Raw genomic sequence first — 18,643 nt, forward strand, 5'->3', positions numbered from 1 at the left:
TATTAAAGTGGGACAGAAGAGAAACGAGGACATGAAAAGAAACTAAAGAAAGACAGTTACAGAAGAGACCTGAAAAAAAAAATATCTTCCCACATAGAGTGATCAATGTCTGGAACAAACTGAACAGAGAAACAGTAAATGCCAGAACTATACACAATTTTAAGAATAAACTGGACATGGAGAGATACGAAAATGGGTCACTACGAGCATAGCTCGTCCCGTAAAATACAACTAGGTAAATACGTAGTAAACACGGTGGCAGAACTCTTTTCCCTCACACTGTAGGGGGAACAAGAAGAGGTAGGGTCATGAAAGTAGTGTAGTACAGTTTCAAAAGAACTAGCATAAAAGAGAAACAGCAGTAGTACAAAAGTATTATTAATCCTTTATGAGTAAGAATTTTTATTTCAGTATTTACTTTTTTAAGTCGCTCACTTTGTTTATTTCTTGATTTGCCGTCCATAAATTGTTAGTCTCTTGTTTCCATGATTCGTTCATAAGTTTCATCTCCCTCGCTATGTCTATAATCCTACTAAAAATTCTTCTTTCATATCCACTAAATCTAGAAAAGTGACCCTCATCACCACTAAGAAATCTTTTCATACCCAGGGGTGACCTGAAGCTCACATTGTGCTTCAGTCTTGCACTGATAGATGGCTCTGGGTACGTGTTTACGTTATGACTCGACATACTTCCACCGTCAGGCTTCTCTGGCCTGTCATAATTTTCTTCCATTCTACTTCAGTACTTACTATCTATACTGTAATTTATCCATCTCAGGTATTCACTAGCACTCCCCTTCCTATTTAACACAACCTAGGCATCCTGCTAACACGACACTGTTGAGACGTTCCACTTTTTACTTGTTTCTCGGGAGCTCAAATTTTTCATGTTGTTAGTCTGGAGGTTTGCTTATGTGAAGTTACCTAGTTGTATCTTATGTATTTACCTAGCTGTATTTACCTAGTTGTATTACACGGGAAGGGAGCTATGCTCGTGGTGACCTGTCTTTGTATCTTTCAGCATCAAGTTTTTTCTTAAAATCTTGAATAGTGTTTGCACACACTGCTTCTTTATCTAAGCTATTCCAGATATCCAGCACTCTGCGTGGGAAGCTATTTTTTTCAGATCTCTTTTATAGTTATCTGTTTTTAGTTTCTTTTCATGACCTCTTGTTTTTCCATTATCATTTTTTAGTAAAGCATTCCTCTCTTCTCTTCTCCAGTGTTGTTAGTTCCAATTTGGATAATATTTGTTCGTATGTTAATTTGGAAAGAGCTGGTGCCAACTTTGTCATTGCTCTCTGTATTCTTTCTAATTTCCTTATATTCTTTTTAATACTGGGTGTCCAAAGTGTTGCTAAGTATTCCAGTTTTGGTCTAATCAATGTAATTAATATTTTTTTAAAATAATTTCTTCATCCAAATAGTCAAATGCCACTTTCATTGAGCTTAACAGGTTGAAGGTTTCTCCAACTATTTTGTTAATATGTTTATCCGGTGTCATGTCTTTGCTGATTATTACTCCAAGGTCCCTTTCCGAGTATACTTTTTTTTAATTCTTCACCAATTTTGTAATTTTTTGAAATTCTGTTTTTACTCTTTCCAAACTCCATTATACTACATTTCTTGATATTGAAGTTCACTTCCCACTTTTGAGTCCATTTCCAGATTTTGTCCAGGTCTGATTGTAATGAATCACAATCCTCTGCTGTTCTTACTTTCTTTAGGATTTTCGCGTCATCTGCGAAGAAATTCATATAACATTCAACTTCATATCATTTATATATATGGCAAACATGATTGGAGCCAGCACCGACTCCTGGGACACCACTTATCATTTCTTCCCACTTCAAGTATTTGTCTCTAATAACTACCCTCATTTTTCTCTCAGTCAGGAAGTCCTCCATCCATTCTAATAATTTACCTCCAATATCACCTATTGAATCTATTTTTCTTATTAGTTTCTTGTGTGGACTTTTGTTTGTGGTGTCCAGTTTTTTTATCTTGCAATGTCTAGTTTACTCTTAAATTTGTGTATGGTTTTTGCACACACTATTGTTTTGTCTAGTGTATTTACCTAGTTGTAAATGAAAATCCATGTGAACAAGTTATATAGACACAGTAAAAGAAACATGGACTGGAGGTGAAGCTTTTATTCCTTAAAAGCTTCACCTCCAGTCCATGTTTCCTTTACCGTGTCTATATTACCTAGTTGTATTATATGGGAAGGGAGACCCGTCTTTGTATCTTTCAGCATCAAGTTTTTTCTTAAAATCTTGAATAGTATTTGCACACACTGTTTCTTTGTCTAATTTATTCCAGGTGTCCACCACTCTATATGTGAAGCTATTTTTCTTCAGATCTCTTCTATAGTTTTGAGTTTCTTTTCATGTCCTCATGTTTTTCCATTGTCCCATTTTAATAAATTATCTCTAGGATTTCCATTCCTTTCATGATTTTATAAATAGTCAGTAGATCTTCTCTTTCTCTTCTTTGTTCTAGAGTTGATAGTTCCAATTTGGACAATCTTTGTTCATATGTTAATTTGGAGAGAGTTGGTGTCATTGCTCTTTGTATTCTTTCTAATTTCCTTATATTCTTTTTAGTACTGGGTGTCCATAGTGTTGTTGCGTACTCCAGTTTTGGTCTTATTAGTGTAACCAATATTTTTTTAATCATTTCCTCATCCAAATAGTCAAATGTCACTTTCATTGACCTTAATAGGTTGAAGGTATCTCCGACTATTTTATCGATATGTTTGTCCAGTGTCATGTCTTTGCTGATTATCACTCCAAGGTCTCTTTCTGAGTTTACTTTTTTGACTTCTTCATCAATTTTATAATTTCTTGATATTCTATTTTTACTTTTTCCAAACTCCATTATACTACACTTCTTGATATTGAAGTTTACTTCCCATTTTTTACTCCATTTCCAGATTTTGTCTAGGTCTAACTGTAATGATTCACAATCCTCCTCTGTTCTCACTTTCTTTAGTATTTTTGCATCATCTGCGAAGAAATTCATATAACACTCCACTCCATCATCCATGTCATTTATACGTACATATACCAAAGGCTTTTTTCCCCTTACATGGGGGGGTAGCCAAAAAGAAAAAGACATAGAAACCACTCCCATCCATTCCATTCCCTACATATTCCACTCCCCTCCACCCTCCTCCCTCCCCCTTATCTTGGCACCTCCTGGATGATGGGTCATCCCTACATCCTGTCCACTGCCCTGTGTCAGAGGCAGTGTTGCAAGACGCACCACATCCACAGGAAGTCCATTTCATAAATTCGGTGACCCCCCCCCCATACATGCAGAGAAGGAGAAGACGGGGAAAAATCCCTTCGGGCTGCGTCAAATTATTTCTCATACATACTTCCTCACCCCCCATCCCCCCACCCACTCCCCCTCATGCATCACAGCATCATCGATACACAACCCTTCTCCATTCACCCCTATCTCCTGTCCTCTCCCGTCCTTCCTCCACAGACATTTCTCTCTTTTGTAATGCCCCTTTCACCCCATCCATCCATCTCATCCTAGGACGCCCTCTCATATTCACTCGTTCCACCTCTGCCTTCCACACCTCTTTTACTAATCTTTCTTCTCTTATTCCTTCCATGTGTCCAAATCATCCTAATACTCTTTGATCAACCCTATCTCCCAGCTCCCTATCCACCCCTGTTCTCCTCCTCACCTCCTCATTTCTCACTTTATCTAGCCTAGTAACCCCTAGATAGAGTGAGAAATGAAGAGTTAAATATCATTGGAGCCAATACCAAACCTTGTGGGACACCACTTATCATTTCTTCCTAATTCGAGTATTTGTCTCTAATTACTACCCTCATTTTTCTCCCAGTCAGGAAGTCTTCCATCCACTCCAATAATTTTCCTTTGATGCCACCTATTGATTCTATTTTTCTCATTAGTTTTTTGTGTGGTACTTTATCAATTGCTTTTTGTAGGTCTAGAAAGGCACAATTCAACCATCCATCCCTTTCTTGTATTATTTCTGTTGGTCTCGAATAGAAGCAGATTAGGTTTGTTGTACACGATCTTCCTTGTCTAAATCCAAATTGATTTGGATTCAGTATATTTTTTTCTTCCAGATATTTAACCCATCTACTTTTGATAACTTTTTCACAAATTTTTGCTATTGTGCTTGAAAGGACTATAGTTGGTTGGATTTTCCTTGTTCCCTCCTTTATATATTGGTACACTATTTGCATTTTCCCTAGTCCTGTGGAACTTTTCCTTCTTTGAGTATTTAATTATCTTGTATATTTTGTCCGTCAACTCCTCTATGCATTCTTTCATTAACCAATTTGCAATTCCATCCAGACCATGTGATTTTTTGACATCAAGGTTTTTTATTTGGTCTCTGATTTCCTTCTGTGTTGCAGTTATTTCCTTCATTGGAGGGGGATCTCTCTCTATTCCCTCACAGTTCTCTGAACTTTCAATTATGAATACCAATTTGAAATGATTGTTCATAATTTCAACCATTTCTACTTTTTTTTTTATATTCATAATTTCCCTGGCACAGTTTTTCCATTTCTTGTTTATTTTTTGGTTTGCCATTTACATACCGTACCTGTAAAATAGTGAAGGTTTTTCCTTGCATTTTTCTATTATATCTCTTTCATAGTTTCTCTTTTCATCTCTGCATATTTTTACATAATCATTTCTTAGTTTGATGTATGTTTGCCATTTACTCTTTTTTTTTCCATCTTTTCCAAGCTTTGTCTCTTTTATCCTTAGCCACACTAAATTTTTTGTTGTACCAGCTTTTTATGTATACTCTTTCTTGCTTCTATTGTGATACATATTTGTTCACTCCCTCATTATAAATTTCTTTTAGTATATTCCATTTCTCTTCCATCTTTGCTCATTTAGGAAGTTATCCCAGTTTGCATTTCAAAAGAATTTTTTGAGTTTCTCAAAAATTTTGTTGTACAGTCTTCCTTTTCTATGTTTCTCATTTCTTCTTAAATTCATTTGCTCTTTTACATCAAATTCTATTAGTACATGGTCACTCTTCCCTATTGGAGTTTTGTAATCAGTTATGTCCACAATTTCAGGTTCTGATGTAAGTATTAAATCTAGCCTCGATGGTTCCTAATTGTTTCTGTATCTGGTATTTCCCTTTCACCACTGAGTCATTGTGTATTCAATGGTCATATCAAGTAGTATGTTTTCCCAGCAGTCTTCTCCACCCTTCACTGTCATTTCTTCCCAACATATTTCTTTTGAGTTAAAATCACCCATACATACATACATACATACATATACCAAGGCTTTTTCCCCCTTACAAGGGAGGTAGCCAAAAAGGGAAAGGCATAAAAACACTCCCACCCATTTCATCCCTAAATACACTCCACACCCCTCCCACCCTCCCTCTCATCTGAGCACCTCCTGGATGACGGGTCATCCCTGCACCCTACCCACCGCCCTGGGTCAGAAGCAGTGTCGCAAGACACAGTACATCCACAGCAAGGCCGCTTCATTTAATCGGCGACCCCCCCTCTCCGTCCCCCTCTGCATATAAGGCGAGGACGGGGAGAAATCCCTTCGGGCTGCGTCAAAATTTATTCACACATACTACCCCGGCCCCCACCTCCCCGCCTATTCCTCCTCATGCAGCCACAACATCATCCATATACAACCATTCTCCACTCACCTCTGTCTTCCGTCCTCTCCCTTCCTTCCTCAACAGACATTCCCCTCTTCCCCAAAGCCCCCTTCACCCCATCCATCCACCTCATCCTAGGACGTCCCCTCATGTTCACTCCCTCCACATCTGCCTTCCATACCTCTTTTACTAGTCTTTCTTCACTCATTCTTTCCATGTGTCCAAACCATCCTAATATTCTTTCATCATAATTACTATATTTCCTCTTTCAGTATATTAGTTCATATTTTGTATCTTCCAACAGTTTGGAATGATCGTTTTCTGTCCAGGACTGTGTTTTGGGGGGCACATTCACAACTACAAATTTTCTACTTTTCATGTGGCTGCTTTCAACTTTTATCATAATTGATTCTACATTGTTTTTTCCTTTTGTTATCTTGGTCACATTTAAGTCTTTCCTAGTCAAAAGTAATACTCCCCCACTCTGTTTTTCCTTTCTATTTTTTGTCCAAGAGTTGTATAGACTTTGCCCCACAGTATTTAGCGGTAGAGGACTTTTTAATCCTACAATTCCCATTATACCTGTTTTTTCTAATGCCAGATAGTGATTTAATTCATTCAGTCCTGAAATCATTCCCTCTATGTTGGTATAAGCTGTCTAATTTTTTTCCTTTCTCATGCTTTCTGTCTACTTTGTATCCTTTTTCTTGATATACCATTTTCTCAGCCTCAGGTCCACTCCACCACTCTCCAAAAAAAAAAAAAAAAATATCTTTTCAGTCACAGTTCTCATTTCATTTTTTTCATTTGCTTCATTTCTAAGTTCCTTTTCTTTCTCATTTTCTTCATTGTTCATTTCTTTTTAATCCATTTATTTTTGTAATGTTCACTATTTGCTAGTCTTGTTGTTCTAGATAGTATTTCTTCTGCTATCATTTGAGATCTAAGTTTTACTTTTAGTGGTCTATATTGTTTTTCTTTTGAGTATTTTCCTATTTTATATGTTTCCTCAATTTCTTTATATTCTGTCCTTCCTCTTGAATCTCTTTGTTGGTTCTTTATTCCTTAAATTGCTGTTATTAACTTCCATTTTTAGAGTAACTGATGCCAAGGAAAAAAAAATGATAAAGACACAAAGACACTTACATTTTGGTCACTCATAATTCACTTCTCCCTTCCCACTTTTTAGTAAACACAACTAGCCCTGGTTTTAAATTCGTCTACCAACAAAGTGCTGCTTAGTGCTTTTGGAGCTTCTTTTCATATGTCCTACTTCAACCGCTGCTGGTGTATATTTACCTATCTGTATTTACCTGTCTTTGTATCTCGCAGTGTCTAATTTGCACTTATATTTGTGTATGGTTTTTGCACATGCTATTGTTTTATCCAGTTTTTTCAGGTCTCCTCTATAACTATCCTTTTTTAATTTTTTTCTCATGTCCTGTGTTTCTCCTGTCCCAATTTAGTAAGTCCTCTCTGTCAAGGACTTCCATGCCTTTCATGATTCTGTAGATGGTCAGTAGGTCTCCTCTTTCTCTTCCTTGTTCTAAAGTCGGTAATTTCAATTTAGCTAGTCTCTCCTCATATGACAAGTTTCAAAGTGTTGGGGCCATTTTTGTTGCTGCTGTCTGGATTCTTTCAATTTTCTTTATATTCTTTTTAGTACTGGGTGACCATAGTGTCACAGCTTACTCCAGTCTAGGCCTTATTAATGTATATTTACCTAGTTGTTTTATACAGGAATGGGAGCTATGCTCATAGTGACCCATCTTTGTATTTCTCAACATCTAGTTTGTATGGTGTTTGCACACACTATTGTTTCATCCAATTTGTTCCAGACATCCACCACTCTGTGTGGAAAACTATTTTTTTTTTCCAGATCTTTTCTATAACTATCCTTTTTGAGTTTCTTTTCATGTACCCTTGTTTTTCTATTATCCAACTTTAATAAGTCTTCTCTGTCAAGAACATCTGTGCCTTTCATGATTCTGTAAATGGTCAATAAATCTCCTCTTTCTCTTACTTGTTCCAGGGTTGGTAGTTCCAGTTTAGACAATCTTTGTATGTAAATTTTGAAACTGTTGGTGCCATCTTTGTTGTTGCTCTTTGGATTCTTTCTAATTTCCATATATTCTTTTTTGTACTGGGTGTCCATAGTGTTGTAGTGTATCCAATCTTGGTCTTATCAGTGTGACTAATATTTTTTTTACCATTACTTCATCCAAGTAATTAAAAGCCACCTTTATTGATCTTAGTAAATTGTAGGTTTTTCTGACTATTTTGTTTATATGCTTGTTTGGTGGTCTTTGGTGATAATTACTCCCAGGTCCTTTTCGGAGCTAACTTTTTTTACTTCCTTTGTGCTGATTTTATATTGTCCTGATATTCTTTTTTTAGTTTTTCCAAACTTTATTATACTACATTTCTTAATGTTGAGGTTCACTTCCCACTTTTGGCTCCATTCCCAGACTTTGTCCAGGTCTCTGTAGTGATTCAGTCTTTTCCTGTACTTTCTGAAGTAGTTTTGCATCATCAGCAAAGAAGTTCATATAACATTCTACACCTTCATCAATGTCATATCTCTATTACTAAAAATCTGTGACCCGATCGGTTTTCCCAATCCGTCAGAACCCGGCAGAATGCGGACACGCTGACCCCTGTCCAAGAGTAAAGGTCTATTCGATTTTTTGGCAGGGCCCGGCGTGATATCAAGGGCACGTGTACATTCAACCTGTGAAAGATGCCTGAAACTTCAGCAGTAATGAAACGAAGAAACCGCCATTTTTGGAAATGGGTTACAGAAACGAAAAAAATAACAAAACAGCACCTGTCGAAAAACAAAAAGCAAGTTGTGTTTTTAAAACGAGAACATACCGCTAAATTTCCAACGTTATATCAAACTTGCAAGGATTTCTCCATCAAGGAATCAATAAAGTCATTTCATCGTAAATTTTTGTTGTCTTATAAATAAAAGCGGTTTCGTGTCTGTTTGTCTGTCAGACTTTTTTCTCGATTCGATCGATCGACTAATTTCGATTTCGACAACTCAACCTTGAGCCGTGGACGATCATCGTTAGGCCATGGACGCTCATCGTTGAGTCATAGACGATCATCGTTGAGCCGTGGACGATCATCGTTGAGTAAAGAACGATCATCGTTAAGCCATGGTGTCGAAGTTCTCGAAGCTGCCGAAGTTCTCGAAGGTGCCGAAGTTCTCGAAGGTGTCGAGGTTTTCGAAGTTCTCGAAAGTGCCGAAATTGTCGAAGGTGCCAAAGTTCTCGAAGGTGCCGAAGTTCTCGAAGGTGCCAAAGTTCTTGAAGGCGCCGAAGTTCTCGAAAGCGCTGAAGTTCTCGAAGGCGCCGAAGTTCTCGAAGGCGCCAAAGTTGTGGAAGGTGCCGAAGTTCTCGAAGGTGCCGAAGTTCTAGAAGGTGCCGAAGTTCTAGAAGGTGTTGAAGTTCTCGAAGGTGCCGAAGTTCTCGAAGGTGCCGAAGTTCTCGAAGGTGCCGAAGCTCTTGAAGGTGCCGAAGTTCTCGAAAGTGCCGAAGTTCTCGAAGGTCTGGAAGGTCTCGAAGATCTCGAAGTTCTTGGTGTTCGTATTTCTTCCGAGGTTGTAGAAAATGTCAAGAAGCACTATTATGCAGGCTACAAAAATTTTTGTGGTAATGGTGGAAGAGGACACAGGCAATACCAGTTGTACTATTTAGAGCGTAGGTTCAAGACATTTAAAAGAAAGTACCCCAATCGTGGTCAAGGTTCCACGTTGGACACAAAGCCTCTGCCCGTTTCCAGGGGCGCCGAAATGGAGAAATGATAATTCGTATTTGGACCTATACTTTTATTATGACAGAGACCAACAATTAAAGATTAGAACTGCCCGTGTAACATGAAAGCAAAGCGAGCGATCCGCGCAGCGGGTCTTGCCGAAGGCCAAGCACCCCTGGCGTAGCCAGAACTGGCGTAAGCCAGGTGCTTGTATATATATATATATATATATATATATATATATATATATATATATATATATATATATATATATATATATATAGCAAACATTATCAGAGCTAATACTGAATCCTGTGCGACTTCACTTATCATTTCTTCCCAGGTCAAGTTTTTATCTCTAAGCACCACTCTCATTTTTCTCCCATGCAAGAAATCTTCTATACATTTCAATAATTTTCCTTGTACACCTCCAAATGTTTTGAGTTTTCATAATAGCTTTTCATGTGGTACTTTATCAAATATCTTTTGTAAATCCAGGAAAGCACAATCTGCCCATCTGTCCCTTTCTTGCATCATATCTATTAACCTTGAATAAAAACAAATCAAGTTTGTGGCACATGATCTTCCTTGTCTAAAACCAAATTGTTTTAGATTCAGAGGGAGTAATTGGCGAGGAACAGTGTGGATTTAGGACAGGTAGAGGTTGTGTAGATCAGATTTTTGTGGTAAGACAGATATGTGAGAAAGCTATAGGAAAGGGGAAGGATGTTTTTTGGGCCTTTATGGATCTGGAAAAGGCTTATGACAGGGTAGACAGAAAGGCACTGTGGGAGGTTATGCGGATATACAGGATAGGAGAAAAGCTTTTAGGAGCTGTCAAGAGTTTTTATGAGAGTAGTAGAGCTTGTGTCAGGATTAGAAATGGAGAGAGTGGTTCGAGGTAAAGGTGGGACTTCGTCAAGGATGTGTTATGTCACCCTGGCTGTTCAACTTATACATGGATGGGGTAGTGCGAGAGGTAAATGCAAGGGTAGTGGGTCAGGGATTGGAGATGGTTAAAGAAAATGGAGGAAAGTGGGAGGTGAGCCAGCTGTTGTTTGCGGACGACACTGCACTTATGGCAGGATCGGAGGAGGGACTGAGGAAGTTGGTGACAGAGTTTGGGAGAGTGTGTGATAGAAGAAAGCTGAAGATAAATGTGGGTAAAAGTAAGGTGATGAGATGTACAAGGGGTGAAAGTGGCAGTAATCTGGAAGTGAGCATTAAGGGGGAGCAACTGGAGGAAGTGGATAGTTTTGGATATTTGGGTGCAAATGTGGCAGGAAAGAGTGGAGTGAAGGTGGAGGTAGAATGTAGATGGAGAGAAGCGAGTAAATGCCTTGGTGGATTAAAAAGTGTAATGAGGAATAGAAATTAGGGAATGGATGTTAAGAGGAGACTGTATGAAGGAGTGATTGTGCCAACAGCACTGTATGGAGCAGAAACATGGAACATAAGAGAGGAAGAGAGAAGGAACTTGAATGTGTTTGAGATGAAGTGTCTGAGAAGTATGATGGGGGTTACTAGGCTAGATAGAGTGAGAAATGAGGAGGTGAGGAGGAGAACAAGGGTGGAAAGGAAGCTGGGAGATAGGGTTGATGAAAGAGTATTAGGATGGTTTGGACACATGGAAAGAATGAGTGAAGAAAGACTAGCAAAGAAGGTATGGAAGGCAGATGTGGAGGGAGTGAACATGAGGGGACGTCCTAGGATGAGATGGATGGATGGGGTGAAGGGGGCTTTGGGGAAGAGGGTAATGTCTGTTGAGGAAGGACGGGAGAGGACAGAAGACAGGGGTGAATGGAGAATGGTTGTATATGGAAGATGTTGTGATGAGGTAGTGTGTGTGAGCAAAATTTTGACGCAGCCCGAAGGGATTTCTCCCCATCCTCTCCTTTATATAGGGGGACGGAGAGGGGGGTCGCCGATTTAATGAAGCGGCCTTGTTGTGGATGTGCTGTCTTGCGACACTGCTTCTGACCCAGGGCAGTGGACAGGGTGCAGGGATGACCCGTCATCTAGGAGGTGCTAAGATGGGAGGGAGGGTGGAGGGGTGTGGAGTGTTTTTGGGGATGGAATGGGTGGGAATGTTTTTTATGCCTTTTCCTTTTTGGCTACCTCCCTAGTAAGGGGGAAAAAGCCTTGGTATATGTATATATATATATATATATATATATATATATATATACTTGTTATACAATATTTTATAATGTATAATATTGTAATATATAATGAAATAGTAACAACCATCCAGAAAGCAAGTAGAAAAATCACCGGAGGCTACAGAAAGAACCTCAAATCCCAACTTCACATAAGAGATAGCATTATTAAAGAAAAAAAGAATATTCTAAAAAGAAACAACTTAACATGGAAAGAACAACTAAAGCAATAAATCAGTAAAATTAGAAATCAAAGTGATAATACATGAAAAGGAAACTGCAGAGAACTAATAAACAAAATAGATGGAAAGAGCAGTAAAAAACATAAAAACTCAAAACTGAATTTCCCCTACCCATGAAGGAATTGGCACAAGATAAAATACTATTTGCTAAACAGCAATGCAAAATCAACAAGCATTTCTGCAAACCCAGCTTCATGGCCACCATACCAGAAAACAGGAAAATTATGCAAGAAATATGGAAAATCAAAACGAACCAATCTCCCCTCTTTCCACAGTAAAGACACAAAAGGACCATAAAGATATTAGAAACTCCAAAGCTGAAGATACAGACAAGATCTCAAACATCTATCTTAAACACCTTAACTGCTATAAAAGCCTTAACAAATATTTTCAACAACTGGCTAAGCAACAGTATCCTAAATATCTGGGAGAAAGCTGATATTACCTATCTTGAAGCCTAACAAATCACCAAAGGATCCTACATCGTACAGACTAATCTCACTATCATCCACAACACCCAACCCAGTGGAAAGGTTGCTCGTTGCAAGAATCAAATTAGAAATACCTACCTCCCCCAATTAACATGCTTTCAAGGAAAGTCACTCTACCAGCACTCTTCTCACAAAAATTACACAACAATTACTTGAAGGATTAAGTAAAAAAGACCAATAAAAAAGAACAATTATGGTTGCCATAGGTATAAAAAAAAAATTGACAAGGTCCCCAGACATATTCTATCAAAAATGATCATAGAGATATCTATAAGAGTGACAAGAAATGGATAACCAACTTTATAGCAGGAAGACAATCTAGATTAAACCAAAATGACTTCAGTAAAATCCTGTTTTAATGAAATATCATTGCTCTGAAAATTCCTATTCTTCAAAACATTTCAATTCACCTGTTTGTAGTATTTGCAGCATGTGAGACATGTGACCAATGTTCAAACATATTTTTAAATGTTACAGAACTGGCATTACTATACACACCAGTGTTGTGAGGGTATAGCATGAAGGTCACAAAAAACTCTCACTTTTTCCACCTTATCCTACAGTTACCACGAGTTCCACAAAGCAAAAGCAAGATTCATCATCTTCAGAAGTCATACATACATACATATACCAAAGGCTTTTTTCCCCCTTAAAGGGAGGTAGCCAAAAAACAAAGACATAAAAACCACTCCCACGCATTCCATCCCTATCACACTCCACTCCCCTCCACCTTCTTCCCTCCCTTTTATCTTGGCACCTCTTAGATGATGGGTCAACCCTGCATCTTGTCCACTGCCCTGGGTCAGAAGCAGTGTCACAAGACATAGCACATCCACAGCAAGACCACTTCATTAACCACTTCACTCCGGGACAAAATCTCGCGGGCAGCATTAGCTACCAGACGTATGATGTTGCGTCATAATACTCGCATCATAAAAAATAGTCACCGCTTATATCGATCGTTCTCTCTTTCACCCGTGAATTTTGATAACCATAGAAAATGTGATGAAGCCAGTTTAGAGAGTATGTCAGTTACGCAGGGACAACTACAATAAATATAATCAAGACGCCAATATGGCAGCCTCGCGTATCCACTTGCTCCCCATGCCGCCTACATAGGCGGCACCGTATGGAAGGGGTTAAATCAGCAACCCCCCCTCTACGTCCCCTCATGCAGAAAATGAAAAGATGGGGAGAAATCCCTTTGGGCTGCATCAAATTTTTCTCAGTTGTCAGTTACTTCACCCATCAGCAGGAAAGTGGAAATATTGCACCATATAGGAGGAGGGGAGGCTGCAAGCAAACTTGTTCATAAATATGGTATAGGAACCATGATGCTTTGTAATTTAAAGGCCCAAAAATAAATGATTCACAATGGTCATATGACTTGGATTGTTAGATAAACTTCATACATGATGGTGTTAATATCCTGTGATATTCTATGTAAATTACACTTTTGAGCACTGTTCTGTAACTTAAGAATATTCATGATTGTGTATTCTTTTCTCTGAAATATATGATTTAAAGAAATGTGTTTGCTCCTGAGGTTTGTTGGAATGGGATTTACTGGATATCTCAAGTACAAAAAGGCAATAGGATGGAATCTCTATAGGCAAAACAATTTCACCATTGTTGTTCAACCTCTTCATGAGTGACCCACAAACTCCTGAACTAGATCTAAATACCTAGTATGCTGTGACACTATGGTCACCCAATACCAAAAGGAATATAAAGAAAATTGAACAAATCCAGAGAGCAGCCACAAAAATGGCCCAACACTTTCAAACCTGTCATATGAGCCGAGGCTGACTAAATTTAACCCCTTCCATATGGTGCCGCATACGTAGGCGTCATGAGGAGCAAGTGGATACGCGAGGCTGCCATATCGGCGTCTTGATTATATTTATTGTAGTTGCCCCTCCGTAATGGCATACTCTCTAAACTGTCTGTAATCACATTTTCTATGGTTATCAAAATTCACAGGTGAAAGAGAGAACGATTGATATAAGCGGTAACTATATTTTATGATGCGAGTATTATTACGACACGTACGGCTGGCATCGGCTGCTGCCCGTGAGATTTAAGGCCTGTACTGAAGAGATTAAATTACCGACTTTGGAACTAAGAATTTACAGAATCATGAAAGCCACAGAAGTCCTTGATAGAGAGGACTTACTAAATTGGTATAAGAGAAATACAAGGGGACATGAAAAGAAACTCAAGAAGAGTTATAGAAGAGACCTTAAAAAAATAAAATAAAATAAATAAATAAATAAATAAATAGATAAATAGAAAAAAATTCCAGAATGGTGGATATCTGGAACAAACTGGATAAAACAATAGTGTGTGCAAAAACTATACACAAATACTGTATAAGAGCAAATTAGACACTGCGAGATACAAAGACGAGACACCATGAGCATAGCTCCCCTTCCCATAAGATACAACTATAGTCAGCGCAAGGAGAATTGGCCGATAAGGCGGGGCTAGGAGATTTCCCGGTGTTGCCACATGTGGGCATCCATGGGGAGAACGTGCATGTGGATGCAATGTTTTCTGAATGCAGTATGAGGGGGGCGGGGCCAGAGATTAGATGTAGCGGCAACGTCGCTCTCTCATGCACATGTGCCATATCTAGACTTAAAGAAACGAAACCTTTGTATAGAAAACATTGCTTTGATTTTTACCTCAGTGGTGGTGTATGACAAAAAATTATAATATAATCATATGAGGCAACATTATAAAATTATAAAATAGAATTATAAAATAAAATGAAATTATAGAATAATTATATGTGGCACCACAGGGGAACTCCCAGTGCTCCGCCCTAACGGCCAGATCTCAGTGCAATGGGTATAGGTAAATACATAAATGAGCCTGATATATTGTGTCTAGCCCATTAAACTCCGATGACAAGATTCTTGTCATTTGGTCAAATAAAAAAAAAATCATAAAACACCAAAATGTTTGATCAAACACCAGAAAAATATGACGTCAGTCCACGCTTTGCGCTAAGCGAGGACTGACGTCATATTTTTCTGGTGTTTGATCAAACATTTTGGTGTTTTATGATTATTTGTTTTATTTGACCAAATGACAAGACTCTTGTCATCGGAGTTTAATGGGCTAGTAGAAACTAAACTCCCAAAAAATTTTGATATATATTTAGGGAACAACAGATACACCTGGAGAAGAGACAGAGAAGATAAAAAGGGTGGAGGAGTAATGTTTGTGGTGAGAAGTGACATTAAGGTGGAAGAAGCAAATCTGAGTGAAGGCTGGACAGAAGCAATTCACCTAAAAATCAATACTAAAGGACACAATAAAATAGACTTCATGTGGCATGTTCCACCCAAAACATGAGCTTGGGATGAAACTGAATATCAAGAAATGTTGAAGGATACAACTCTTTTCCTAAAGAAAAATATTAAACAAAGCAGGAACATAGTCCTGATTAGATATTTAAATTGTGGTGATGTCAACTGGAAGGAATGGAAAGTAAACAGCAAAGTAGATTCTTGGGGAAATACACTGTTGAGTATAGCAATATAGAACACAATGATCCAGTGGGTAAAGAAAGTGACCTGGGTAAGAGGAGATGACACTCCCTCAAGATTAGGTCTGTTACTTACCAAAGAGCCAGATATTACCAGCTCCTTGAACTACCTTTGCTCAGTAGGAAAAAAGTATCCATGTTACAATTGAATTTCAGCTTGAGGATGAGGAAATAGAACCAAGTAATGAATCACACAGGCATGGGAGACTCAATTTTAGGAAAGTAGATTACTTGGAGTTGAGAAAATTCTTTGAAGAAACAAACTGAGAGGAATTCATGAATACCACAGGAATAAGGAGGAAATGGAAAATCTTGATATTTACAATCTAGGAGTGAACAAACATGTACCAAAGACTAGAGAAAGAAAAAAGCAAAAACATAATTCGCTTAACAAAAAGTGTAAGATTGCAATAAAGGCCAGGGATGTGGCTTGGGGAATGTGGAGAAAGAAAAGAAACAATAAAATAAAAGAAGCTTACAAACAAGCTAGGAATGACTATACCAGAATTCACAGGCAGGAAGAAAGCAAATTTGAAAGAGGGTTAGTAGAAAAATCCAAAGATGAACCTAAATTGTTTTACAGGTTAATGAATGGTAAATTGAGACACAGAAGAAATCACCAAGTTAATAGTAGATGGTCAGGTCTTTGAAGTAGACTCAACTCAGGCAGAAATAATGAATGAAGGCTTCCAATCAGTTTTCACAAAAGAGCACAACTTTTTCTAGAAAAGCAATGGGATAAAAAAACTAGGGTTAGCATAAGTGTAGAAGTGAGGGAAATGCTCAATCTCTTGGGGTCATTGGATATGACAAAAGCCTCAGGACCTGATGGGATCTCAAATTACATACTTAAAGAATGTAGAGAACAACTAGTGGACAAGGTCCACAGTCTTATTACATGTTCATTGAAAGAAAACATTGTGCCATTTGATTGAAAAAGGGCAAATGTGATGCCAATTCACAAGGGTGGAAACAGACACCAGTAAATTATAGGCTAGTATAATTAATCAGCACAATAGTGAAATTTTGTGAAAGGATTGTGAAAGATTGATTGACTAAATATCTTGAAAAGATTAACATTCTGACTGACAGTAAGTTTGGCTTCAGATCTGGAAGGTTATGTGTGTTGAACCTTTTAAACTTTTACTTGAGTGATTAATGTGCTGTAAGAGTGAGAGGGGTGGGTGGACTGTATATACCTAGACCTAGAGAAGGCATTTAATAAAGTACCTCACAGTAGACTTGGGTGGAAATTGGAGCATGTTGGAGGACTGAGAGGCAAACTATTATAATGGATGAAAGACTTTTTCAAGGAAAGATACATGAGAACAGGATTCAAGGACAAGATGTCAAACTGGAGAGCAGTAACGAGCAGAGTACCACAAAGGTTCAGTGCTTGCACCAATAATTAATAATGTTTCTTGTCTATACTAATGACATGATGGAAGGAACAACAAGCTATGCCAACATGTTTGCAGATGATGCAAAAATCATGAGAAGAGTGAAAAACGAGGAGGATGGTAGAATATTGCAAAAAAGAGCTAGGTACTATTTTTGCACAGAGCCAAGAATGGGAAATGAAGTTCAATATAAAAAAAATGCAAAGTATTGGAAATAGGCAATAGCGGCAGAAGGACATCCTTAAACTATTCCTTGGGAAATGAACACATTACAAAAGCAAAAGAAAAGACTTGGGAGTGTTGATAAAAGACAACCTGTCACCTGACAGACATATCAGCAGGATTATGAGAGAGACATATGGACTACTGCAGAAGATTAAAGTGGCATTCCGTTATATGGATGAAGAGATAATGGAAAGACTCATCAAAACACTGATATGTCCAAAACTGGAATATACATCAGTGATATGGTCTCCACACAGAGTGAAGGATATAAGGAAGATTGAGAGACAAAGGGCAGCAACCAAACTGGTCCCCAGCCTGGCAGATAAATCATATGAGGAAAGACTAAATGTACTGGGTCTACCAACTTTGAAAGATCGAAGAAAAGGAGGTGATTACAGTGTTCAGATCATTAAAGGGGATAGATTGCTTTGATAAAAGAGGTCTGATTAAAGATGGGAGGGCTTTAAGAGGTCATGGAAGTAAATTAAGAAAGACCACATGTTGAAAGGATGTGAAAAAATACAGTTTTCCATATAGATTTATGAATATGTGGAATAGCTTAGAAAGTGATATGACCCAAGCTGAAACAATACATGAGTTCAAATCTAAATATAATAATTGGAAATCAAAGACATAGATTAAGTCAAAACTGCACATGAATTTAAGTCTATGTTAGAAAATTTGAGAATAGGAGACAGGGCCCAATGATCATTGCTCCTTTCCTGTATACTATAATTAGGTAAATACATAGAAAAACTACACCAGTGACATACTACTCAAACACCTACCACAACCTACCATCCAAATCACATAAAACATTCACACAGAAACATATTCACATCCAGGTAACTAAACAAACCCTTCAAGAAAAACAACCAAACTCAATACTCCAACAGTAACCCCTAGATGTCCTAACAAGAACCAAACTAGCATTCTTGCACTCAGGACATTGTTCATCATTGAGACAATACTAACACAGAATAAGCCTGGCCACAGACTCAAACTGCTCCAGGTGCAGTCATTACACAGGAGACACAGAATACCTCCTATCACTATGTTCCATTCTAAGAAACCCCAGAAAACAGCACAATTGCTCTTGTCTAAGTGACTTATGGTCCTGATTGGAGACTGTTGCTAGTTTCTTGTAGGTGGTTAGTCCTCTTCAATA

At 38.1% G+C, this 18,643-nt stretch overlaps 1 protein-coding gene across 6 annotated transcripts in view; it reads left to right on the forward strand.

Moving 5' to 3' along the window:
- Positions 1-18,643, forward strand: part of LOC143030942 (receptor-type guanylate cyclase Gyc76C-like) — a 236,981-nt gene that overhangs the window by 64,745 nt on the left and 153,593 nt on the right. The window lies entirely within an intron of this gene.

Source organism: Oratosquilla oratoria, chromosome 12 (genome assembly GCF_046742065.1).
Source record: "Oratosquilla oratoria isolate Oo_2021 chromosome 12, ASM4674206v1, whole genome shotgun sequence".
In the NCBI taxonomy this organism is placed as follows: Eukaryota; Metazoa; Arthropoda; class Malacostraca; order Stomatopoda; family Squillidae; genus Oratosquilla; species Oratosquilla oratoria.